General features: G+C 45.8%; 1 protein-coding gene across 1 annotated transcript in view; it reads right to left on the bottom strand.

Annotated features, from left to right (window-relative positions):
• LOC124595148 (rho-related GTP-binding protein RhoE-like) overlaps positions 1–27620 on the bottom strand; it is a 316233-nt gene that overhangs the window by 266593 nt on the left and 22020 nt on the right. The gene's annotated exons all lie outside the window — the stretch shown is intronic.

Genomic DNA, 27620 nt, shown 5'->3' with positions numbered 1-27620 from the left:
CATAAAAACAGGTGCAAAGATCCAATACTGTATGAGCACACAATTTCCGAACAGTCACTGGCAGCAATGATACCCGTTAAATACTGTGTGTGTGTGTGTGTGTGTGTGTGTGTGTGCGGAGTGCTTCAAAGTGCCATGAGCATGTAAAACCAATAATAGGATGGGCAAATACAAGTCAGATTCATGGGAACAATTCTCAGTCAGTGAAGTCCACCCATGAAGGAGGCAGCGACCAATATCCTAGTTCGGCCGATACTTGGGTAATGCCTGTCGATCTGTGACGCATACCAGACAAGACAGAAAGACGATCCAGAGAAGAGCGGCGCGTTTCTTCATAAGTTCGTTTAGTTACCGTGGATGTGTCACGTAGATGCTCATTCAACACCAGTGATACACACATCTTCGTGTAGCGAAAAGCTACGAAAGCGTTCGTCCCTAAAAGAGTCAGCCAGTATGTAGCTCCCTCCTGCGTACATTTTGCGGAAACAATTCGAAGATAATATTTGTAAGATTCGAATTCACACAGATACTTATCAACAATCGCTCTTTCCACGCACCATTTGCTACTGGAACAGGAAAGGGCTGAATGTGACACAAACAACTTTCCGACACACATCATAAAGTGGCTTGCGAAGTATAGCTATTCATATCGAGCTTTATTTTTGATTTATTCTTAATCAGAAGTGGTTAAGATGTCAGATAGGGATGCGCAGAGTTGTACTGTCGAGCTACCGCAACTGACGCTCTCAATCAGTGTGAATATACTTGATGATGTGACTAAAATTGAAAGGGAAAGGAGGGTTTGACGTACTATCAACGACGTCCTTAGGCTCAGACCATAAGTTCGGGTCACACAAGGATAGGGAAATGACGGTGTTCGTTTTAACGGAACGACCTCGGCAACCACCTACATCGATTCATTAAAAGCAAAGAACATTTAAAACAAGATTTCCAGCCGGGGATTTGAGCCTCGATCTTCGATTCACAGCTCAGCCTGTTAATCACAGCAGTGGCTACTCACATCTTGCCTCCTGTCAGCTTTCTCATGCAATGCTGCTCTTCACTGCGGAAGATCTCATTCACAGTCACAAAGCTCCGCTCATTACCACAATCTCGCTAACTGCTGGCAGCATCCGTTTCACGACGTAAGGCAGCTCTCTCGAGCGCAGCACGCTACACTGCACTGGTAAAGACAGGAGTCGCAGACATTTAATGTTATTAGGCTCATACTGCAGATGGGTGGGCTCTCCATTCACTTCCTGCCAGCCGAACTTAAAAATTTTCATTGTCTTCTGAAATCAGTTCAGGCAAAATGGCTTCAATAGTGCCAGTGGCGGTTTTCTCTTTTCCTGTTATACAAGGGACCTAGATATCGTATCGATGCAGTATCTCGACAATGAAGTATTCTGGAACAAGCCAATGAACTACTCTGGAGCAAGACTGAATACATTGCTTTCATCACTTTCTTATTGCAGATAATAAAATACAAAATTGGTCGCAGAAGTCAAAACGAACACTCTCGTGTTTTTTAACTGGATTTGTCATAACAGCTAAATGTTACTTTATTATATCTAGGGCATTCGATCAAACAACAGACCCTCCTCATGTACAAAAAGAATTAAATATAATTACAGGCCATGGGCATTTGAATCTAGTTCAAGCCTTATGCTTAGCTCTGGTAACATCTTGCCTAATGTATAAACAGGTACTTTAACGCATTCTGCAGTTTCTAAGCAGTTAACATATAACCCTCATCTAGTTACAGATGATCATCACTGGGCAGATTTCCTGTTATTAAAGGTTTTTAATACGTTTTTATTATCTCGCTTTCTTGTCTGTCTGTCTAGTACACATTTTGCAGTTGGTTTTAAATTAACTTCCCAATGAGCTACCGGTTTGAAATTGTAAACATCGCTCCGAAATGGATACCAATGCTATATAAACTCGCTTTCTTGTCGGTCTGTTCGGTAGGAATGTGGGTGACAAAGGTTGGTAATGCCTATCTCGGTGCCCTACAGGAGCGGCCTGTTGTGCATGTAGTATCGGAAGCAAAGGCTTGTCTGGACAGAGAAGGTTGGGAAGAGGTGATGGACAGAAAGAGGAGGAAACGTGTGCATTAATGTGACAAAGGCGTACGCGTGAACTGATAAGGTAAGGAATGAGGAGGTTCTACGCAGAATCGGGGAGGAAAGGAACACACTATGCCATCAAAAGTATCCGGACACCCCCAACAACATACGCTTTTCATATTAGGTGCATTGTGCTCCCACCTACTGCCAGGTACTCCATATCAGCGACCTCAGTAGTCATTACACATCGTGAGAGAGCAGAATGGGGCGCTCCGCGGAACTCACAGACTTCGAACGTGGTCTGGTGATAGGGGGTCACTTGTGTCATACGTCCGTACGCGAGATTTCCAAACTCCTAAATATCCCTAGGTCCACTGTTTCCGATGTGATGGTGAAGTGGAAACGCGTAGGAACAAGTACAGCATAAACGCGTGCAGGCCGACCTCGTCTGTTGACTGACAGAGACCGCCGACAGTTGAAGAGGGTCGTAATGCGTAATAGGCAGATATCTATCCAGACCATCAGACAGAAATTCCAAACTGCATCAGGATCCACTGCAAGTACTAAGACAGTTAGGCAGGAGATGAGAAAACTTGGATTTCATGGTCGAGCGGCTGCTCGTAAGCCATACATCACCCCGGTAAATGCCAAACGACGTGTAAGGAACGTAAACATGGACGATTGAACAGTGGAAAAACCTTGTATGAAGTGACGAATCACGGTACACAATGTCGCGATCCGATGGCAGGGTGTGGGTATGGCGAATGCCCGGTGGACGTCATTTGCCAGCGTGTTAAGTGCCAACAGTAAAATTCGGAGGCGGTGGTGTGGTCGTGTTTTTCATGGAGGGGGCTTGCTCTCCTTGTTGTTTTGCATGGCACTATCACAGCACAGGCCTACATTGAGCTATTAAGCACCTTCTTACTTCCCACTGTTGAAGAGCAATTTGGGGATGGCGACTGCATCTTTCAACACGATCGAGCACCTATTCATAATGCACGGCCTATGGCGGAGTGGTTACACGACAATAACATCCCAATAATGGACTGGTCTGTACAGAGCGCTGATCTGAATCCTATAGAACACCTTTGGGATGTTTTGGAACGCCGACTTTGTTGCAGTCCATACCGACCGACATCGACATCGATATCTCTCCTCAGCACAGCACTCCGTGAGAGACTGGGCTTTCATTCCCCAAGAAACCTTCCAGCACCTGATTGAACGTATGCGTGCGAGAGTGGAAGCTGTCATCAAGGCTGAGGGTGGGCCAACATCATCTTGAATTTTCAGTCAGGTGTCCGGATACTTTTGATCACATAGTGTATGTGGAAAACACTGACACGGAGAAGGGACAGGATGATAGGACATCTGTTAAGACATCAGGGAATTATATCCAAGTTACTAGAGGGAGCTGTAGAGGGTAAAAACTGTAGAGGAAGAGAGAGAGATTAGAATACATCCAGCAAATAATTGAGGACGTAGGTTGCAAGTGCCACTCTGTGATGAAGAGGTTAGCACAGGAGAAGAAATCGTGGCGGGCCGCAAAAAACCAGTCAGAAGACTGATGACCATGTAAATAACTAGGCGTACGCAGGTGAATAGCTAGTATTGTTCTGTGTTGGCGTGGACACTCACTGCAGGTAAGAGTTTCTACCTGGCCTTCCACACAATGGGACGGCCAGACCGTGGCAGAGTTAGGGCAGACTGGCCGTGACTGCCAGGCTGCTGGGGCGCACCTGTAACTGTGTCTCACACTGTAGTGTTAGATATACAGTCCACTTTTACGAGCCATGTACTTTTACTTGCTGCCGCCTTTCCTTTGCAACGAATGTAAGCATTCATCTGCATCTGGACTGTGAAGAAAGTGAAGCACACCGGCTCTATATATATATAATCTCATTAAAAAGGTTAAAAATTTGAATGAGCTTATATATACATAATCTCATTAATAAAATGTTGAAAACTGAGAAGTTTCACACACTCAAGACGAAGAGGTAGGAAACAATTACTTAAATCAAAATAAACTTCTGATACAGCACATTTTTAAATCGGGTTAAAAAGTGTAAAGTAACTTCTCCTAAATCAATAAATATTCCCAATCACATACAGATAGTCGTGAAAATTGGTGCTTTTGAATTGTTAATAGTTTACATGGAAGATTTATGAGGAAAATCTTGTGGCGCATGGAATAGATACTAATTAGAATGTGAACTTTCTGTTCATCAACTATGTGTTGAATGTGCCCCATCTTTTTCGTTATTGGTTCCAAGTATTGTCTTAACTATTAAAAATTCACAAGCACAGATTTTCAGGACTATTTCTGTGGGGCTAGGAGAAATGAAATTACTTTATACTTTCGAGTCCGATTTAAAAACGTGTTGTATTAAAAGTTTATTATTATTTATGTAACTATTTACACGCGAGGGTAGATGTTTTATGACCGAAGCTCTTAGCTTTAACAAAGTAACATGCAGCTATTTTGTTGAATCACGATTTGTCAGAGATGTTTAAAAGGTGTAAATCGTCGCCTCCTTAAAGTGTCTCTCTTTTCTCACTCCATGGATACCACGTACATTTCTTTCAACAGTAGACGCCATTGTAGTCTATCGTTCGCACTCAGTCGGCTGGGCGAGAAAATACTCAAAAAATCGTTAATTTGTTCTACACACATCAAAAAAGTTTTGCATCACCAAGGTTCCCATAACCTCTGAAGGTAGACATTGACTGGATATTGTATCACAGACACAGTCACTTTGACTGTTCAGAGATGTCAATAAACCCGCTCAAAGATGTCAACAATCATGCATGAGCAGCGCCTGTTAGACGGAGAGGGTCCGACAGCCGATCATTTCCAGTCATTCCACCAGGAAGGAGGTGCACGGCTCGTGTTCTCTACGGTTCAACCATGCCTAGACGGTCAATACCGCTGTTCAATCGCGTCCCCGTTGTTACTTTGTTCCAGGAAGGGCTCTCGATAAGGGAAGTGTCCATGCGTCTCGGAGTGAAGCAAAGCTATGTTGTTCGGATATGTAGGAGATACAGGGAGACAGTAATTGTCGATGACATGCCTCGCTCAGACCGCCCAAGGGCTACTACTGCAGTGGATGACCGCTACCTACGGATTATGGCTCGGAGCAACCCTGACAGCAACGCCACCATGTTCAATAATGCTTTTCGTGCAGCCACAGGATGCCGTGTTACGACTCAAACTGTGCGCAATAGGCTGCATGACGCGCAACTTCACTCCCGACGTCCAGGGCGAGGTCCATCCACGAGGTGCAACCACGACACCATGCATCGCGGTACAGATCGGCCCAACAACATGCCGAATGGACCGCTCAGGATTGGTATACACGTTCTCTTCACCAATGATTGTCACATATGCCTTCAACCAGACAATCGTCGGAGACGTGTTTGGAGGCATCCCCGTCGGGCTGAACACCTTAGACACACTGTCCAGCGAGTGCAGAAAGGTGGAGGTTCCCTGCTGTTTTGGGGTGGCATTATGTGGGGCCGACGTACGCCGCTGGTGCTCATGGAAGGCGCTGTAACGGCTGTAGGATACGTGAATGCCATCCTCCGACCGATAGTGCAACCATTTCAGCAGCATATTGGCGAGGCATTCATCTTCATGGACGACAGTTCATGCCTCCCATCGTGCACATCTTCTGAATGACTTCCTTCAGGATGACGACATCTCTCGAATAGAGTGGCCAGCATATTCTCCAGAGATGAACCCTAACGAACATGCCTGGGATAGATTGAAATGGGCTGTTTACGTCGACGTGATCCACCAACCACTCTGAGGCATCTACGCCGAATCGCTATTGACGAGTGGGACTACCTGGATCAACAGTGCCTCGATGAACATGTTGGTAGCATGCCGCGACGAATATAGGCATGTATCAACGCAAGAGGATGTGCCACTGGATATTAGAGGTACCGGTGTGTACAGCATCGTGGACCACTACCTATGAAGGTCTCACTGTATGGTGGTGCAACATGCAGTGTGTGGTTTTCACGAGCAACAAAAAGGGCGGAAATTATGTTTATGTTGATCTCTGTTCCAGTTTTCTGTTCAGGGTCCGGAACTCTCTGAAGGGAGGTGATGAAAAACTTTTTTTGATGTACATCAGAAACAAGCAGCGATATTAGCCTCCGAGCGTCTTCAGCGTTATTATTGTTGGTTTTTACGTATGTTAATCTTAATCTGGTAATCAATACTCCATCCAGCGTACGAGGCAGTCCAGTTTTCTGATAGCGAGGGTTCCTGTATCACGGAGCATTGTTAGAGGCTGCCGTTACATAAATTATTATCTTGGGGAAGTTCGAGTCATAATACTGATTAGAGAAGTAATTACTTGTAAACGTCTGTAGTAGGAAAGTGTTGCCTATAAAATATAGCAGAAGATTCTGAAAAAGAAGCTACGTTTATTTCTCGATTTTCAACTATTCCTTGATTTCACATGAGCAGCATTACGGCGTCGGTGAGGTCGTTCGGAAATTATTGTGAACTAATTTGTTGGACGGCCTGCTCGCGGTCACGACTATTACATGAGTTCAGTTGTTCCCTTGTCGTGAATCATAAGAAATTTATAGGACTACCAATCATTTATCATTAAGATAGTGTCATTGCACAGCCCTGGTGGATCTAAAGCAAGAAGAATGAAGACGATTTAAGGTTTCAGTGCCAACGAGGACTGTCGCATCAACGGAAACACTTCCACCAGATTCTCCAGCACGCAGAACATCGACTCTACAAACATTTCTGCTCTACTGGATCTATAGTCACGCCGTTATTCGTGCTATTACTTCCACTCAAATAGGTATTGACAGGCATTCTTAATTCCGCGAACTAATAGTTTCAAATTACCAGTTTCCTTACTCCTGTACTACCAATTTATTAAGCTTTAATTAGTAGAGGCAGTAACTTGTCAAGACACTTACTCTTAATTCAAAACACTAAACAGATTCTCTTTATGATATCATACTATGTCTGTAGCCTTCACTACCATCGTACACCACATTATAGGCACAAATTGTATGTGGATGAAGAAGACAGCTTACTGCAAGAACTTGTTCGACACCCAGGAAAGGATACTTAGAAAATTTGCAAATGAGGCTCCTAATGGCTAGGGTTTACTTCCGCGCCAATAATTCGAGTCTTGTCTATCAGACACGAGGTAGCTATTGATAAGCTACCACCAGGAAAATGCAATTAAAAGGAAGAATACCAGGGTACAACTTTATGGCAAGAGTTTCGTCTTCAGCAGGCATTGGACCAGTTATCGAAGGAAGGTCTCCAGTACTCGTAGAAAGCTGCACACATTAGCATTCAAATGGTGCACAGTCTCAGAAGCGTTAGCGGCTTTGGTCAAAAAGCTTCATCAGTTACTGAAGACCAATGTTGGTCCAATACGGAGCTAACGGAGAAGTCTGGTGAGTGCTACATCGCTAGGAAGAGGACATCTTTGGTGGTCTGCACCTGGAACTCACCTCAGGTTGCAAGGTCATGTTATGGAACCCACATGGAGTATATTTTGTAGAGATCATGGAGACAGCAATGCAATTGTTCTTCAGAAACGCCATAGCTTGAAGGATACCCGATCTTGTTTCTTGTGCCGTACAATTTGGTTCCAGACAGCTGGCACACCATGGTTCTCTTAATGGACACGAAGATTTCCCCTTCGATAGGCCTCGACGTGGGTTGGGAAAGCTAGTGGAGAAAATCGCGTGGACAACCAGCTGCAGGACAAATCTCCAAATTTTCACAGCAGAAACAAATATTTCATCCGTGCAGATACGCAGGTAACCGGCTAATAAATATCGCGTGTGAACACATTCACCTCTTTGCAGACCGGATCTTGTGTTCATTAATGCCAAAAGAAGGACATTCCACTTCTCTTTACAGTCACCAAAATGGCAGATCCATATCGCCACTTGCGTCCGAATAAGTTTATTATGAAGTACTCGCAGTCCCACTTGATTACGTCACGACTCGCTGGTTAGCAGCGAGTTCCTCGCTTACATGCACTTTCCCACACGCAAATTGTGCTTAAGGAGTTTGGAAATCGACACGCACGCGACAGCATGCGCTACGAATGTGTCCCAAAACGCCATGCATATAAACGTGATTTTTCCAGGACTCATACCTCCGGTTCTGCTGGTGAAAGAAAGGTTGGGTCAAGTGTTTTGGATAGCTCTTCGGCTAGGGATATTTTGTATACCCAACAGAGGGATCGTCTTGCTGTAACCATCCTACAGTACTGGGTCACAGTATGAATATTACACACTTCCTCCAGCTTAGTCAAATGAAGCAAATCGGCTGGTTATTTTTACATTATGTGTGGTCTATGGTGCGCCTTAAGGGGCTTATGCAGACATACTTTGTTCATGGACGGTACCTGAGGAACCTCGAAAAACATGATTTTCGGCCACCAAAACCGAGCCGCGGATTCCAAGACGCCTATGTACAACAAATGGCTGAAATTTTAACCATATGTTCCTAAGAACCCGATCTAGAACAAAGACGAAAATTTTCTTTACATATTTTTTTCCCCTATGTAAAGACGTCCGAAGTTACCCTACTTGTGCCTATAAAATCCAGTGTGTGGCGAATAAAAAAATCGTTCAAATGGCTCTGAGCACTATGGGACTCAACTGCTGTGGTCATAAGTCCCCTAGAACTTAGAACTACTTAAACCTAACTAACCTAAGGACATCACACACATCCATGCCCGAGGCAGGATTCGAACCTGCGAGCGTAGCGGTCGTGCGGCTCCAGACTGTAGCGCCTTTAACCGCTCGGCCACTTCGGCCGGCTGTGGCGAATACCTAGTTCATAAACTGGCATAGAAGGGAGTCGTTGTTGTTGTTGTGGTCTCCAGTCCTGAGACTGGTTTGATGCAGCTCTCCGTGCTACCCTATCCTGTGCAAGCTTCTTCATCTCCCAGTATCTACTGCAACCTACATCCTTCTGAATGTGCTTAGTGTATTCATCTCTTGGTGTCCCTCTACGATTTTTTCCCTCCACGCTGCCCTCCAATGCTAAATTTGTGATCCCTTGATGCCTCAGAACATGTCCTACTAACCGGTCCCTTCCTTTTGTCAAGTTGTGCCACAAACTCCTCTTCTCCCCAATTCTATTCAATACTTCATCATTAGTTATGTGATCTACCCATCTAATCTTCAGCATTCTTCTGTAGCACCACATTTCGAAAGCTTCTATTCTCTTCTTGTCCAAACTATTTATCGCCCACGTTTCACTTCCATACATGGCTACACTCCATACAAATACTTTCAGAAACGACTTCCTGACTCTTAAGTCTATATTCGATGTTAACAAATTTCTCTTCTTCAGAAACGCTTTCCTTGCCATTCCAGTCTACATTTTATATCTTCTCTACTTCGACCATCATCAGTTATTTTGCTCCCCAAATAGCAAAACTCCTTTACTACTTTAAGTGTCTCATTTCCTAATCTAATTCCCTCAGCATCACCCGACTTAATTCGACTACATTCCATTATCCTCGTTTTGCTTTTGTTGATGTTCATCTTATATCCTCCTTTCAAGACACTGTCCATTCCGTTCAACTGCTCTTCCAAGTCCTTTGCTGTCTCTGTTAGAATTACAATGTCATCGGCGAACCTCAAACTTTTTATTTCTTCTCCATCGATTTTAATACCTACTCCGAATTTTTGTTTTGTTTCCTTTACTGCTTTCTCAATACACAGATTGAATAACTTCGGGGAGAGGCTACAGTCCTGTTTCTCTCCCTTCCCAACCACTGCTTCCCTTTTATGCCCCTCGACTCTTATAACTGCCATCTGGTTTCTGCACAAATTGTAAATAGCCTTTCGCTCCATGTATTCTACCCTTGCCACCTTTAGAATGTGAAAGAAAGTATTCCAGTCAACATTGTCAAAAGCTTTCTCTAAGTAATATGATGTAAAGTGTCTCCCAGAAGGGTTCTCTGAATCGTTATCATCATAAGGGTTCTGGGAACCCTCTGTTGTAGTACTGAAACACATGCAAGATTCTTGTGGACGTAAAATCTGGTTCGACGTGTAAAATTAGTTTTGCGTTATTTCAATTTCATAGAAGTAAACTATCAAAATTTTACTGGCCCATAAAGTTCTCTTCATATGAGTGTCTTGCCCTGCTGCAGAAGGGAAAAGAAGAGAAACAGGAAAAATGCTCCTCTCTGAGCAGACGAATGAAAGACTCTCACTGAAAAGTGGGGTAAGAGCTGCCTCATTTTACCTTTCTCAGTACCTTTAAGAATTTTCCCAAAAATTTTCTCATGCGAATATATTAGCGCGTTTTTGTGAGTGAGGGAGACAGTGGCATCGGGAAAGAGAAGGAAAAATAATAAATACTTGAAGATAGTAGACAGTGGCTGCTGTATAGAAACAGCGAAGGAGACAATGGCAGTGTGGGAGAAAGAGAGGGACAAAATGGCGGTGGAACATAGTTAGAACAGTGCTAGGAAAATAGTGACGGAGACAGTGCCGGTAGCAGAGATATAAAGAGAAAGTAGGTGAGAGTCCGTGATATGAGAGACAGAGCCTATGACAATGATTACAAGGAACAGAGAGAGAGAGAGAGAGAGAGAGAGAGAGAGAGAGAGAGAGAGAGATAGTGACAAGAGACAGCAGCAGTGGGAAGGAATGAATGAGGCAGCAGGAGAGAAAGAGAAAGAGAGAGTGACGGTGAAAGGAGACTGAAGTAGTAGGACAAAAAGGAGGAGACTGTGTACGTGAGACAGGAGAAGTAACAGTTAGAGAGACACAAGGAGATAATGACAATAAGTTGGGCTGAATGAATACGTGGGGATGAGCGAGCGGGAGTGGATGGGTATGAGTGACTTACAGCTGTGGACTAATGAGTGTGTGCGAGCTACAGTTAGCGGAAGGTGAGATGCTAACAAAGAGCGCGAATAGGTGAGCATGCCGAAACTTTTGGGGAAATTTTTAAAGTGCTGATGAAGGCAGGATGGGGCTGCTGGTGCCCTTCTTCTTCAGTCAAAGTCTTTTGAACAGGGGCATAATCGTCTATTCTGTGCTCCAAAAGATGCATTTCTCCGTTGGTGTCCACCTTACTTCATCCCGAAACTTGACGCTTCACCGGCAACTACTTGCTATGTACGCTAGATTCTCCTTGATTGCTGTGTACACTAGATTCTCTTTGACTGCTATGTACTCTAGATTCTCGTTGATTACATCGCCTCTTGAGTGCCTGTCGGCCTACACCCAGAGCGAGGAGGCGTGTACAAACAGGACTAAACTAGGAACTCCCACCGAGGCACCTGTAGCTCTGGGACTGCAAGCAGAGCAGGTTCCCGTTGCACAAGAACGGAAGCGGGTCGCGCCCGAGTTATCGGTCGCCCGCGCTGCGGACTGCTAATCTGCTTAGCGTCTTATCTGCGGGGGCGGAGGGGCAGCCGGCGCAGCGGTAAGCAAGTAGCGGCCTCAGACGAGAAGAGCAGTCGCGGCCCACTCTCGCAGCTCCGCCGCACTTCAGTGGTAAACAGGCTATCGACCCGTTCGTGGCATGTAGAGTGATATCTTGCCAGGCGGGGAGTGCAACCAGACAAGGTAGCAATCCGCTCGACCATTGACGACTTCTCGTCAACGAGCAAACCGAGACTTCGCAGAACGAATTTTTTCACTCTGCAGCGAAGTGTGTGCTGATATGAAACTTCCTGGCAAATTGAAACTGTGTGCCCGACCCAGACTCGAACTCGGGATCTTCCCCTTTCATATCGTCGCACATTCCGCTGTGAACTGGAAACATCAGTCCATAAACATCTGCCATGTTGTGACTAAGCCATGCCTCCACAATACCTTTTCTTCCAAGAGTGCTAGTCCTGCAGGTGAACTTCGGTGTTATTTGGAAGGTAGCGGATGAGGTAGTGGCGGAAGTAAAGCTGCCAGGATGAATCCTGAGATGTGCTTGGGTAGCTCAGTCGGTACAACACTTGCCCACGAATGGCAAAGGTCCCAAGTTGGAGTCTTGGGAAGAGACACAGTTTTAACCTACCGTGAAGCTTTATACAGAGAGTTGTTTCAAGGCTGTTTCTCACACTTTCTAACATTTCAGGCGAACACTAAAACAAAATCCAGGAATGAAACGCGCATGTGGTATTCCTGGCAGAAAATCCCCTTCTGGGGAGTTCTGCCATTTTTTTTTTTTATTTTACGTCACTTGAGCGACTTGCGCGTCGATGAAGACGAAATAACGACGAGGACAATGCACACTGAGTCCCGAGCGGAGAAAATCACCGACCTGGCCAGGATTCGAACGCGGAGCCCCGTGATCGAGAGCCAACAATGCTACCCACAGGACCACGAGCTGCTGATACAAAATCCAGAATGAATATTTCGCTGTGAAGGGAAATTTGTGCTGGTTTGAAAATTTGTGGCAGATCAGAATTGTATGCCCGACCGGCAAGTGAATTCCGAACTGTGCCTTTCGCTGGCTATGCTAAGCCGTTTCTGTGCAACATCCTTTCTTTCAGGAGCACTAGTCCTGTAAGATATTCAGCCCTGTCGTGAAGTTTGGAAACGGGTTTGGAAGTAAGACTGTGAGCTCCGGTTGTGACTCAAAGGTCGTGAGCAGTAAAGAAATAGTACAGTCTATGCGCGCTTTAATGCGAAAGGCAAGGTTCCGGTTTCGAATCATCGTCCAGAATACAGTTTCAATCTGCCAAACATTTCATTAAAACAATATATTTCGTTTGAAACACAAATCTCTGACTAGGAAAGCATCTAATGTGTTATCAGTCATCATTTAGTACTGAACGTGTGCATCATTGTCTCCAACTACACACATCAAAAAAAGTTTTGCATCACCTCGGTTCCGAGAGTTTCAGAATATGTACAGAAAATTGGAACAGAGATCAACATAAACATCATTTCCGCCCTTTTTATTGCTCATCAAAACCACACATTGCATGTTGCACCACCATACAGCGAGACCTTCAGAGATGGTCGTTCAGATTGCTGTACACACCGGTACCTCTAATACTCAGTAGCACGCTCTCTTGCACGGATGCATGCCTATATTTGTCAAGTTCATCAAGGCACTGTTGTTCCAGTTTGTCCCACTCCTCAACAGCGATTCGACGTAGGTCCCTCAGAGCGGTTGGCGGATCACGTAGTCCGTAAACAGTTCTTTTCATTGTATCCCAGGTATGTTCGATAGGGTTCATGTCTGGAGAACATGCTGGCCCCTCTACCCGAGCAATGTCGTTATCCTGAAGGAAGTCATTCACAAGATGTGCACGATGGGGTGCGAATTGTCGTCCGTCAAGACGAATGCCTCGCCAATATATTGCCGATACGGTTGCGTTATCGGTCGGAGGATGGCATTCACGTGTCGTACAGCCTTTTCGGTGCCTTCCATGACCACCAGCGGCGTACGTCGGCCCCACATAATGCCACCCGAAAACAGCGGGGAACCTCCACCTTGCTGCACTCGCTGGACAGTGTGTCTAACGCGTTCAGCCTGACCGGAATGCCTCCAAACACGTCTCCGACGATTGTCTGGTTGAAGGCATATGCGACACTCATCGGTGAAGAGAACGTGATGCTAATCCTGAGCGGTCCATTCAGCATGTTGTTCGGCCCATCTGTAGCGAGCTGCACGGTGTCGTAGTTGCAAAGGTGGACCTCGCCATGGACGTCGGGAGTGAAGTTGCGCATCATGCAGCCTACTGCACACATTAACTTCTCATGGAGTGGGATTCACAGTCATATAACATTTCTTAAAAGACTTCATAGTCGCCGTTGACCGTATAAAATATTTATTATTATTTAATAATAAATATATTATTATTTAATAATAAATATTTTATACAGTCAACGGCGACTATGATGTCTTTTAAGAACTACTGCACACAGTTTGAGTTGTAACAGGACGTCCTGTGGCTGCACGAATAGCGTTATTCAACATGGTGTCGTTGCTGTCAGGGTTCTCCAAGCCATAATCCGTAGGTAGCGGCCCTACACTGCAGTAGTAGCTCTTGGGTGGCCTGAGCGAGGCATGTCATCGACAGCTTCTGTCTCTCTGTATGTGTCTCTCTACACCCGAACAACATCGCTTTGGTTCACTCCGAGACACGTGGTCACTTCCCTTGTTGAGAGCCCTTCCTGGCACAAAGTAACAATACGGGTGTGGTCGAACCGCGGTACTGACCGTCTAGGCATAGTCGAACTACAGACAACACGAGCCGTGCACTTCCTTCCTGGTGGAGTGACTGGAACTGATCGGCTGTCGGACCCCCTCCGTCTAATAGGTGCTGCCCATGCATGATTGTTTATATCTTTGGGCGGGTTTAGTGACATCTCTAACAGTAAAAGGGACTGTGTCTGTGATACAATATCCACAGTCAACAATATCTTCAGGAGTTCTGGGAACCGGGGCGATGCAAAACTTTTTTGATGTGTGTATTAAGAAACGGATGTCGTGTCCAATCGCCCTACACTTTCTGCGTTTACAAGCGCCTTTCACTCTCAACATATAAGACGCAGTCAAATAAAAACCAAACACCTACTACCCGTCACAATGGGACCATAGAATCGTTCCATTCAAAATCACCCACCATGCGGATTAAGACATTTATACCACTTGCCTGGTCGGCAGAGATGTGAAAAGCACACGGTGAAAGATCAGGGCTGTATGGAGGATGTTGCAGTGTCTCTTCACCAAATCCCTGAAGAGTAGCCTTCGTCCGACTAGCAGTGTGTGGGTGGGCGTTATTGTGCAAAAGAACGATACCATTCGACAGCATTGCTTGACGTTTTGACTCTATGAAGAGTCGCATTTTCTGCAAAGTGTCTTCATAGCGATGCGCATTGATTGCAGTTCCACGCTCGAGGACCTCGGCGACCTGAGGGCCCTGCAATCATTATGACATTACCAGAAGTTAGGTGAATAGCTCTGGATTTCTTTGGCGGAGAGATGTATGATGTTTCCTCCGCTGGCTTTGTCGTTTGCCCTCGGGCTACCGGAATGTTGCAGACCTGAATCATCTTTACGCTCGATAACGCCCGCCCACACACTGCCAATCGGACGAAGGCTGCGATTCAGCGATTTGGTTGAGAAACACTGCAACATCCTCCGTATAGCCCCGACGCTTCCTGTGCGATGTCCACATGTTTGACAACCTGAAGAAAGACGTGCGTGGACATCGCTTTCAGTCGAACGAAGAAGAGGAAGAGTGAGAGCGGTTGAGGATCCGTCAGCGGCCGATGGTGTTCTACAAAGCTGGGACTGATCCTCTTGTCTCACAATGGGACAAATGTCTTAACGTGTGTGATGATTACATTTTAATGGAACCGTTCCATGGTCTCGTTGTGACATGTGCCCCTCGTGCTGTAACACCCAAGCTGCAACAAGAAAGGAAGACTAAGGTTCAACGTCCCGTCAACTTCGAGGCCTTTCGAGACGGAGCACAAACTTCGAATTTGTCAGGGATGGGGGAGGTAGCCGGCTGTGCGCTCTCAAAGGATCCATCCCGGCATTTTCCTGGAGCATTTTAAGGAAACTACGGAAAAACTAAATCTGGATGATTCGAAGCGGATTTGAACCGTCGTCTTCCCAAATGGAATTCTAGTGTGATAACCACTGCGCCTCTCCACTCGGTCCCAAGCGCCAACATATTTCATCTGCGTGGCAGAGGCCAGAGTCTGTAGTGAAAGCTGGAATCGGACTCTAAAGGATGTTTTCTCTAGTTTTTACGCAATATCCTCTATTATTTCCAAATTTTACATGCGTTTCAATTCACTAATCTAAACGGAGACGACGCCAAAGCCGTAATCTTTAATAATGTTCTCAGTTATAATGCCTTTCCCGGCGTTACTCGCGGCACTTCAGTCGTAAATGTGGTAAATTAACACTTCTGGGAACTTAAGTAAATAAAAATAAAACTGTCACAATCTGAAGACGGGTCGATGGTTCAAATGGCTCTGAGCACTATGGGACCTAACATCTATGGTCGTCAGTTCCCTAGAACTTAGAACTACTTAAACCTAACTAACCTAAGGACAGCACACAACACCCAGCCATCACGAGGCAGAGAAAATCCCTGACCCCGCCGGGAATCGAACCCGGGAGAAGACGGGTCGAGACACAGTGGTAATTTACAAGGCATAATCCTATTGGGGGTTCTATGTCGTTGTCTTCTCCCGCGTCTGAAGTGACTCACTCAACCAGTTATATGGAGACTTACAGTTTTACGTAGACTTCGAACCTTGGTACAATGTGGCTTTTTTCGCATTAAAAAACATTGGCGGGGGTGAAAGGAGTGATAAAAATCCTAGAACTGACCGTTGATCAATCCTTTGATTTAGTCGTCTGGCACATAATCACTAGGTCATCAAGTCACACTATCTACCCAGAAAGAGTAAACGGAACTCACTGTGTTTGCGTAGAGTTGCTTCTCATGTATTAGCTTTCGTAGTGTCTGACGACAGGGGTGTGGGGAGGGGAGGGGGGTGGCGGGAGGAGGGCTGCTCAGATTTCGATTAATTATCTCCTAGGAAATTGCCCAAGCGAGCCACTCAACGTGAAAGGCGGAAAAATGTCCTGTCATTAACACGCCACATGCAGTTGCCCGGTTTATCTCGGAAGCGAGCACTTAACGCTACGCTAATCGTGCATATCCAGTGTACGAATTATGGTAGATGTGCTTATTTACTGCAGGAAGCAACCACCCGGCCTCATGACGATGTCAAAATCTGCACGATGTTCTTGATGCGCACGAAACGTTTCAGCCTGGTAACAGAAATCACATCTTGGGCGACAGGATTACTGACATAAGATTGTTTGAATTAGAAACTCTCTCCTACGTAAGTAAAACTGTCTCGTAGGCATTTGCTGTTATGAGTTATCTGTTTTGCACATTCATCAACAGTTAAGAGAAGAAAATATTCTGAAACTCGGTCGCATCTCCGGCTGAGTGATATTAGCACAAGAGGATTTGAAATAAGTTCATCATTAGCGTAACGGTATGAATTATGAGGTACTCAACCTTGTTATTGGCTCGAACCAGACCAATTCTAATAACTATTAGTTGAAGATAGTGAAATACTGTATACAGGTTCCTCTTCAGCGTTCTGTATGAAACTTAACGTCCGCGGACGGATGGCCGCCGACTGTGTTACTATCACATCTTGAAACATTGCGAAGAGGTTAGCGGTTTAATCCAAAGTGGTCTCGATACGTGTAATTGTGTAACCCACGTTTCTTCACTTGTCGATCAAATGTCGGTGGCGAAAATTTCTACAAAGAGCAGTATTGGAAAGGGGATATCTCCCGGCGAGCACCGTTGGTCAGTGACTTCGATAACAGAGGCGAGTTATGAGGCACAGTATTCTTACAACTAGCCGTAGATCACCTGAAATTTTGCTGCTAGCTGCAGAATTACGTTAAGCGTCTATGTTACTGTATGACCCAAACAAAGAAAGTAACTATGATTTCCGTTTTTGGACGTAACAAAAGTGTCACCAGAAGCTTAGGAGCAAATTTGTGATTACGTACTGCTATGTGTTGACGAATAAGCCAACATTTCGAACTGTCCACTAATCACGGCCGATTTCATTGCGTTTAATTGGATGCTGCTCGGAGTTCCGTTTCTGATTGTTCAGTTAATGAAATAAAATGCTTGCCGGTTCCATCACGGACGCAACGTAGCCTGCAACTCCGACGAATTTTTCGTTACGCCGCCGACATAAATTATTGTTAGTGACCGACGGACAGTGTATTTGTACTTCTTTCCCACGTATGACAAACCTTTAATGAGGAAACAAATCCTTTCCCGTATTGTGCATGTAATGTCTAGCCAGAAGCTGTCCCGAGTGTTTGAAAATCGTATACAAGTTGTATACAAAAGCTTCGTAAGTTGTCTTGGCCCCAAAATAGTAAGGCATACTAAAAGTGAATGTATAAGAATGCTGGCAGACATCGAGCACGATAAGCTGAAGATAATTTTTTTACTATGTTCAGCGGAACGTAATGATGAGTGTGAAGAAACTAATTTTTGCCACATATTATAAGAAAAGGAATGCCCACAGACACATACGGTGTTAGTACAAATTTGGAGGCTGTCGCTGAAACTGCATGACGAACAGAAGGCAACAACGACTGAAACTGCTCCGTATTTCACTGACACGTGTGACTGATCAATTTGTTTTCTCTACACAGTTATCACAGGGAATGAGATCCAGCAGTGGTAGTTCCATTCCGTATAAGGTAAGTAACTATCACGGTCGTAACGGTCACATATCTGCGTTGTATTTTCACGAACATCAGAGGCCATATGGTATCAAACCTATCATCGATTTCAAAAGAACATAAAGTGTGTACCGCTAGACTGCAGCCAGATTCAAGACCTTGCCACTGATAAGAACGTTAGAGTACAAGGGTCGTAGAATACAGCGGGTTGACTAATGGCAGCAAACAACGCTGCATTTCAATGCTGGAAGATACACCTTCACACATTTACCATTGTTCGCCACAAATGTCAAGCTACAGAGGTTAGCGTGGGCGCTGAAATTTGATGTGCCAAAAAATAATACACTTGATGCACGAGTAACATGCAGACAGTTCTTAACATGGAGAAATGTAAAGCTGTTAACTTCGCGAAATGTGAAAAAAAGGAAAGAAGTCTCCAGGATTTGTGATTCATAACTTCTATCACACAAATATTTGGCAGTACAATTGTATCTGGATATGAATTGGAATGGTCACACAAGCTCGGTCTAAAGCAGTGGGGTCGCTTGCAATGAGTGCAAAACAAGATTAGAGTCTAATGTCTCGTGAGAAGGTCATTACAGACGGAGAGGAAGCTGGAATTGGAGAAGGATGAGGAAGGAAATGGACCGTGACATCTACAAAGTAACGAGTTGACTCGTACTCGGCAGAACGGCGCTTCAAATTTTCGTACGGCCAGGCAGAATTACATTTTCTGTGGTTTCTGTAAATTGTTTACGGCAGAGTTTGAGATGGTACCTTTGACACCGACATGGTCACTTTCCTCCGCCAATCCTTTCCCTTTGTGCTACATCTCCGACGACCTCGCCTCTGACTTGAGGTGAAATCTTAATCTTCCTATAAGCCCATAGCGTGATGCTACTGTTGCTTGTGAGATGCATATCAAATGTTTTTGAAATAAATTTCCGCCATTTGACTGTAAATTACTACTCATTTGTTTCACACGATCTTGATATCGCCTTTGTAGCCATTCTCAAGTGCAAGTTGAATTAATGTCGTCAAATGTCAGATATCATTTTGTAGCATTCATCTTGCACATGAGAAGCCGAAATCATAACTGTGTGAATCAAATGAATAGTTATTTACAGTCAACTGGTAGAAATTTGTTTCAAGAAGTTCTACCTGACTGTGGTCCACCCACGAAGGAAAAATCATACTGGTTGTGATCAACAAGAGACACTGATCATGTACAACGAAGAGAAACTGAAATTTGCACACTGTAAAGGAAGGAAGAATAGAGTTAAACCACCCACGGACATGGAGGTCATTAGAGATGGAGCCACAAGCTCGGATTGTTTCAAGGATGGGGAAGGAACTCGGCCGTGCCCTTTCAAAGGTACCATCCCGGCATTTGCTCGAAGCTATTTAGGGAAATCAAGGAAAACCTGAATCTGGATGAGCCGATGTGCATCTAAAACATCGTCTTCCCGAATGCGAGGTTAGTGTGGTAACCACTGAACCACCTCCATTTGTTATAACTACGCAATTTCTCTCGCGGAAAAAAACGACAACTTGGAAGCAGATAAGAAATTTAAAAAAGCCGGTCTAATATTTTTTTCAAATGATTTGTCTGAAGTTAAGAGATAAACAGATCAGAGAAACATTTGACACACCTTTGAATGATGTTAGCAATTATGTACAACAGCTGAAATGCATATTGTTAGCCATGTGAAGAGACGACTTGGTAAAATTCCACCACACAAATATGCTCTAGTATTCTATCAAATTGTAAGATAGTAAGTTAACATTTGAGTTTTAAATTTTTTGTTGGCTACTCATTGATTGTATATGATTTCGAGCATAATTCAAAGGAGTGTCGAATCTTTCTTTAATCTACTTTATTGTTTCCTTTTGGACGAATCATTTCACAAAGCGTTATTCTTTTTTTTTTCTTAAATTTTCTTGTTTATTCCAAAGCCTTGTTCGGAAAGCATGAAATATAATATGTAATATCGATCGGCACTCCATAGCTATTAAGACTACACAGGTGAAAGCAAGCAGAGAAATTTGAATTTATGCTCTGATTTGACACTTTTTGACACTCAGTTTACATAGCTGACAGCAGCTGTTCATGATGTATTTTAGTTTTGATGAATATCTGCAGACTGAAGCGACAAGTTTGTGGCGTATTCGATCTAGGTTTCCTGCCCACTAGGCACGTGTGCAAACGACTATGTCAACATCGCACGGTGGCACAGTGGCTCTGGAACCATGTCGTTTCGTTCGATGCTGAGCTGCTCTCCCAATACAGTTGGAGACCCTCTATAATGCTGTTTAGGGGGCTGAGGTGTAAGTGGGAATTTGGACCGAGGAAAAAGGTGTGCTACACTAGTCCGTACATTTGTGCGCAGCCACTGTGCCAGGGTGGTGCAGTGGTTACCACACCTGTCATGTGATCAGAAAAGCTGGATTCGAATCCTGCCCGTAGTAAAAAAATTTTATTCATCGCTTCTAACTGCATATACAAGGTGTTACAAAAAGGTACGGCCAAACTTTCACGAAATATTCCTCACACACAAAGAAAGAAAATATGTTATGTGGACATGTGTCCGGAAACGCTTACTTTCCATGTTAGAGCTCATTTTATTACTTCTCTTCAAATCACATTAATCATGGAATGGAAACACACAGCAACAGAAAGTACCAGCGTGACTCTTTGTTACAGGAAATGTTCAAAATGTCCTCCGTTAGCGAGGATACATGCATTCACCCTCCGTCGCATGGAATCCCTGATGCGCTGATGCAGCCCTGGAGAGTGGCGTATTGTATCACAGCCGTCCACAATACGAGCACGAAGAGTCTCTACATTTGGTACTGGGGTTGCGTAGACAAGAGCTTTCAAATGCCCCCATAAGTGAAAGTCAAGAGGGTTGAGGTCAGGAGAGCGTGGAGGCCATGGAATTGGTCCGCCTCTACCAATCCGTCGGTCACCGAGTCTGTTGTTGAGAAGCGTACGAACACTTCGACTGAAATGTGCAGAAGCTCCATCGTGCATGAACCACATGTTGTGTCGTACTTGTAAAGGCACATGTTCTAGCAGCACAGGTAGAGTATCCCGTATGAAATCATGATAACGTGCTCCATTGAGATTAGATGGAAGAACTTGGGGCCCAATCAAGACATCACCAACAATGCCTGCCCAAACGTTCACAGAAAATCTGTGTTGATGACGTGATTGCACAATTACGTGCGGATTCTCGTCAGCCCACACATGTTGATTGTGAAAATTTACAATTTGATCACGTTGGAATGAAGCCTCATCCGTAAAGAGAACATTTGCATTGAAATGAGGATTGACACATTGATGGATGAACCATTCGCGGAAGTGTACCCGTGGAGGCCCATCAGCTGCTGATATTAGCGTTATCGTCAACTGCACGAAGAATTTCCTCGTCCATTGCAGGTGTCCTCGTCGTCATAGGCTGGAATGTTCCGTGCTCCCTAAGACTCCGATCAATTGCTTCGAACGTCTTCTGTCGGGACACCTTCGTTCTGGAAATCTGTCTCGATACAAACGTACCGCGTCACGGCTATTGCCCCGTGCTAATCCATACATCAAATGGGCAACTGCCAACTCCGCATTTTTAAACATTGCACTGACTGCAAAACCACGTTCGTGATGAACACTAACCTGTTGATGCAACGTACTGATGTGCTTGATGCTAGTACTGTAGAGCCATGAGTCGCCTGTCAACAAAAGCACCGAAGTCAACATTACCTTCCTTCAATTGGGCCAACTAGCGGTGAATCGAGGAAGTACAGTACATACTGAGGAAGCTAAAATGAGCTCTAACATGGAAATTAAGCGTTTCCTGACACATGTCCACATAACATCTTTTCTTTCTTTGTGTATGAGGAATGTTTCCTGAAAGTTTGGCCGTATCTTTTTGTAACACCCTGTATACAGACTTGGAAATGTCTCTGAAACCTTGTAATATCATTTATTTTAGACCTCCCTTTAATCACTAATTAACTGTTTCTTTACCCTGATTACTTTCAGGCAACTAAATCTTGTCGGCAAAACTAGATCTCACGCTGGTCAATATGGTACCCAATCTGTCCATTTGTCACTGAGAATTCTGATAAAAATGCGTTATGAAATTTTTTAGTCTTGTTTTCGCTTCGCTTAATCATTTGATCCACTATTTGAGCATTAGTTAGAAATTATGGTGAATGTTCCGCCGTAGGTTAGTCCATACATTCGAAATTGAACTCGTTGAAGTTTCTGGCTGATTATTAGAAAATTGCAGCGAAATGAAGGATGATCTGCAGCGGATAGGCACTTGGTGCAGGGAGTGGCAACTGACCCTTAACATAGACAAATGTAATGTGCTGGGAATACATAGAAAGAAGGATCCTTTATTGTATGATTATATGATAGCAAAACAAACACTGGTAGCGGTTACTTCCGTTAAATATCTGGGAGTTTGCTACGGAACGATTTGAAGTGGAATGATCATATAAAATTAATTGTTGGTAAGGCGGGTGCCAGGTTGAGATTCATTGGGAGAGTCCTTAGAAAATGTAGTCCATCAGCAAAGGAGGTGGCTTACAAAACACTCGTTCGACCTACACTTGGGTATTGCTCATCAGTGTGGGATACATACCAGGTCTGGTTGACAGAGGAGATAGAGAAGATCCAAAGAAGAGCGGCGCGTTTCGTCACAGGGTTCTTTGGTAAGCGTGATAGCGTTACGGAGATGTTTAGCAAACTCAAATGGCAGACTCTGCAAGAGAGGCGCTCTGCATCGCTGTGTAGCTTGCTCGCCAGGTTTCGAGAGGGTGCGTTTCTGGATGAGGTATCGAATATATTGCTTCCCCCTACTTATACCTCCCGAGGAGATCACGAATGTAAAATTAGAGAGATTCGAGCGCGCACGGAGGCTTTCAGACAGTCGTTCTTCCCGCGAACCATAAGCGACTGGCACAGAAAAGGTAGGTAATGACAGTGGCACGTAAAGTGCCCTCCGCCACACACCGCTGGGTGGCTTGCGGAGTATAACTGTAGATGTAGATTCAGTTCGATCTTCCCGACTTGACTGATGAGGCTGTAACTTCCCTTCTCCTGTCTGGTCGAATAGTAGGAGACCGGTAGTGCATCGCGCTGTTTGCCAGACACCCAACATTCGTCTCGGAGACGTAGAATGTAGGCCCGCAGAGCGCAGGGGTTGTCAGCAGAAGGAATAACGCAGCGGGAAACAAAGTGCCCCGCATTTGTTTGCCGCACGGTGGGGGCACGGAACAAACGCGGGCGCGCACAATGGAGGTTCGTGTGTGGCCGGCGCGGCCGCTGGCCGCCTGCCTCCCTTATCTCCATTAATTCCTCGCGCGCCGCGCTTTGCTCACTGCCTCACGGCTCCCAGCGCTCTGAGAACACGTGTAAGACACCGGCGAGAGGGGCTGCCAGGTACCCCGCATGATGCATGCCTCACGAGAATGGCGAATTGCGGCAGGCAGTGCACGTACGCGTTCTCTCTGTGTAGTCTATCTTCTCTCTCTCTCTCTCTCTCTCTCTCTCTCTCTCTCACACACACACACACACACACACACACACACACACACACCTGTCGCACGCCCCTGTACTTCGCAACACTGTTTCCTAAATTTCAGACTTTTCACAAACATTCTCGACACTTTTTGATACTCTACAAACAACTGGGAACAGCATGGCAGAGGGTACTAAGCAATGTAACAGATCTTAGGTATCCAACTCTGTACAGCGGGGTATACCCAGCGAGAGAAATGGTTAAAGACCGCTGTGCTCGCTGTAATAATTCTCGGTAAGTTCAAAATGGTTCAAATGGCTCTGAGCACTATGGGACGTCTGAGGTCATCAGTCCCCTAGAACTTAGAACTACGTAAACCTAACTAACCTAAGGACATCACACACATCCATGCCCGAGGCAGGATTCGAAACTGCGACCGTAACGGTCGCGTAGTTCCAGACTGTAGCGCCTAGAACCGCTCGGCCACACTGGCCGGCTCTCGGTAAGTACCAGGATGAAGTACATACAAAAAAAAAGAAAGAAAGAAAGAAGCGAAGGAAATCCAAATGGGTCGGAAAGAGGTGGGGTGTGATATACGTGTGCAGAAATTACAGAAAACACTGAATGATGTGTTCAGGAGAAAGAGTTTCATAAATCAATCTGGCCAGTAACGCGTGGATCCACATCTCGCCACCTATGCAAGTACTTGCGGCAATGATTGACAAGAGATGTTGGATGTCCTCCTGAGGGATATAGTGCCAGATTCTGTCCAACTGTTGCGTTAGATCGTGAGAATCCCGAGATGGTTGGTGGGCCCAGTCCATAATGCTCCAAACGTTTACATTTGGGGAGAAACGCGGCAACTTTGCTGGCCAAGGAAGCGTTTGGCAAGCACAAACACAAGCACTGCTGCGCGCAGGTGGCATTGTGTTTCTGAAATACACCGTAAGTCCAGGATGGTTTGCCGTGAAGGGCAACAAAACGGGGGGTAGAGTTTCGAAGACGTACCGCTGTGCTGCGAGAGTGCCACGGATGGGCACCAAGAGGCCCTCCTATTAAAATAAAGGGCACCCCTGATGACGACTGGCGGGCCGTATTACGAGCGACAGTCGGGTTCGGATCCCACTGCTGTCCGAGGCGCCTAAGTGTTTATGACGTCATACCTACTGAACTATGGGTGGTACAATGATATTACACTCCTGGAAATGGAAAAAAGAACACATTGACACCGGTGTGTCAGACCCACCATACTTGCTCCGGACACTGCGAGAGGGCTGTACAAGCAATGATCACACGCACGGCACAGCGGACACACCAGGAACCGCGGTGTTGGCCGTCGAATGGCGCTAGCTGCGCAGCATTTGTGCACCGCCGCCGTCAGTGTCAGCCAGTTTGCCGTGGCATACGGAGCTCCATCGCAGTCTTTAACACTGGTAGCATGCCGCGACAGCGTGGACGTGAACCGTATGTGCAGTTGACGGACTTTAAGCGAGGGCGTATAGTGGGCATGCGGGAGGCCGGGTGGACGTACCGCCGAATTGCTCAACACGTGGGGCGTGAGGTCTCCACAGTACATCGATGTTGTCGCCAGTGGTCGGCGGAAGGTGCACGTGCCCGTCGACCTGGGACCGGACCGCAGCGACGCACGGATGCACGCCAAGACCGTTGGATCCTACGCAGTGCCGTAGGGGACCGCACCGCCACTTCCCAGCAAATTAGGGACACTGTTGCTCCTGGGGTATCGGCGAGGACCATTCGCAACCGTCTCCACGAAGCTGGGCTACGGTCCCGCACACCGTTAGGCCGTCTTCCGCTCACGCCCCAACATCGTGCAGCCCGCCTCCAGTGGTGTCGCGACAGGCGTGAATGGAGGGACGAATGGAGACGTGTCGTGTCGTCTTCAGCGATGAGAGTCGCTTCTGCCTTGGTGCCAATGATGGTCGTATGCGTGTTTGGCGCCGTGCAGGTGAGCGCCACAATCAGGACTGCATACGACCGAGGCACACAGGGCCAACACCCGGCATCATGGTGTGGGGAGCGATCTCCTACACTGGCCGTACACCACTGGTGATCGTCGAGGGGACACTGAATAGTGCACAGTACATCCAAACCGTCATCGAACCCATCGTTCTACCATTCCTAGACCGGCAAGGGAACTTGCTGTTCCAACAGGACAATGCACGTCCGCATGTATCCCGTGCCACCCAACGTGCTCTAGAGGGTGTACGTCAACTACCCTGGCCAGCAAGATCTCCGGATCTGTCCCCCATTGAGCATGTTTGGGACTGGATGAAGTGTCGTCTCACGCGGTCTGCACGTCCAGCACGAACGCTGGTCCAACTGAGGCGCCAGGTGGAAATGGCATGGCAAGCCGTTCCACAGGACTACATCCAGCATCTCTACGATCGTCTCCATGGGAGAATAGCAGCCTGCATTGCTGCGAAAGGTGGATATACACTGTACTAGTGCCGACATTGTGCATGCTCTGTTGCCTGTGTCTATGTGCCTGTGGTTCTGTCAGTGTGATCATGTGATGTATCTGACCCCAGGAATGTGCCAATAAAGTTTCCCCTTCCTGGGACAATGAATTCACGGTGTTCTTATTTCAATTTCCAGGAGTGTATTTTGCAGGTGCACTTAGTGGCATATGTGGATACTGTACGAATGCATGCTTTCGCGGCGACATCCGTTAATAAAACATTCTCGGGTTTCAAGGCGCGTCAAGTGGTTTACTGCCCACGAGCTTCCGGCAGAGATCTCCTCTGCCATTGTCAAGTCGATGACTGTCGTGTGGTTGTCATTGCCGTGCTTATATAGCCGCCCGTCGCTCGTGACGTCACTGTTGCTCGTTCCCGCACCATATATGGTAATGTTTTGGCCGCGCAGCACCGGGCCCGCTTCAACTCCCTCAACGCCGAATCCCACGCTGTACTCAGCTGCAATCCACCGTCTCTATTGAAGGTGTTGTCAGAAATTCTAATCTCTATGGCCTCGTTTATCACGCTGGTTTCTGGGATAGCGTGATAAACGAGGCCATCAACACCTTCAATAGAGACGGTGGATTGCAGCTGAGTACAAAAAAAAAAAAAAAAAAAAAAAAATGGCTCTGAGCGCTGTGGGACTTAACTGCTGTGGTCATCAGTCCCCTAGAACGTAGAACTACTTAAATCTAACTAACCTAAGGACATCACACACATCCATGCCCGAGGCAGGATTCGAACCTGCGACCGTAGCGGTCGCGTGGTTCGAGGCTGTAGCTCCTAGAACCGCTTGGCCACTCCGGCCGGCAGCTGACCAGGGAACCTCCCCATCGCACCCCCTCAGAATTAGTTATAAGTTGGTACAGAGGATAGGCCTTGAAAAACTGAACGCAGATCAATCGATAAAACAGGAAGAAGTTGTGTGGAATTATGAAAAAATAAGCAAAGTATACAAACTGAGTAGTCCATGTGTAAGATAGGCAACATCTAGGGAGGCGTAAAGCCGTGAGCGACGTGGTCCCGTGGTTAGCGTGTGCAGCTGCGGAACCATAGGTCCTTGGTTCAAGTCTTGCCTCGGGAGAAAATCTTAATTTTTTATTTTCAGACAATTATCAAAGTTCAGGCACTATCTTATAATCAACTTCGCTCTCCAAAGCTCCAGGACATGTTCAGATTTGCTTGGACATATGCAGGATTTGACGGTCTACACACGGAAAAATTTGAAAACGTTAAAAACATGTTTTTACAGAGCACAGACAAAACTGTGCGACTGTGAAACTGTTACATTCATTTGTTGCAGTTTAGGTGA

This window comes from Schistocerca americana, chromosome 2, assembly GCF_021461395.2.
Source record: "Schistocerca americana isolate TAMUIC-IGC-003095 chromosome 2, iqSchAmer2.1, whole genome shotgun sequence".
Classification (NCBI taxonomy): Eukaryota; Metazoa; Arthropoda; class Insecta; order Orthoptera; family Acrididae; genus Schistocerca; species Schistocerca americana.
Note: the sequence above shows the minus strand (reverse complement) of the source record. Positions and strands in the feature narration are given on the sequence as shown.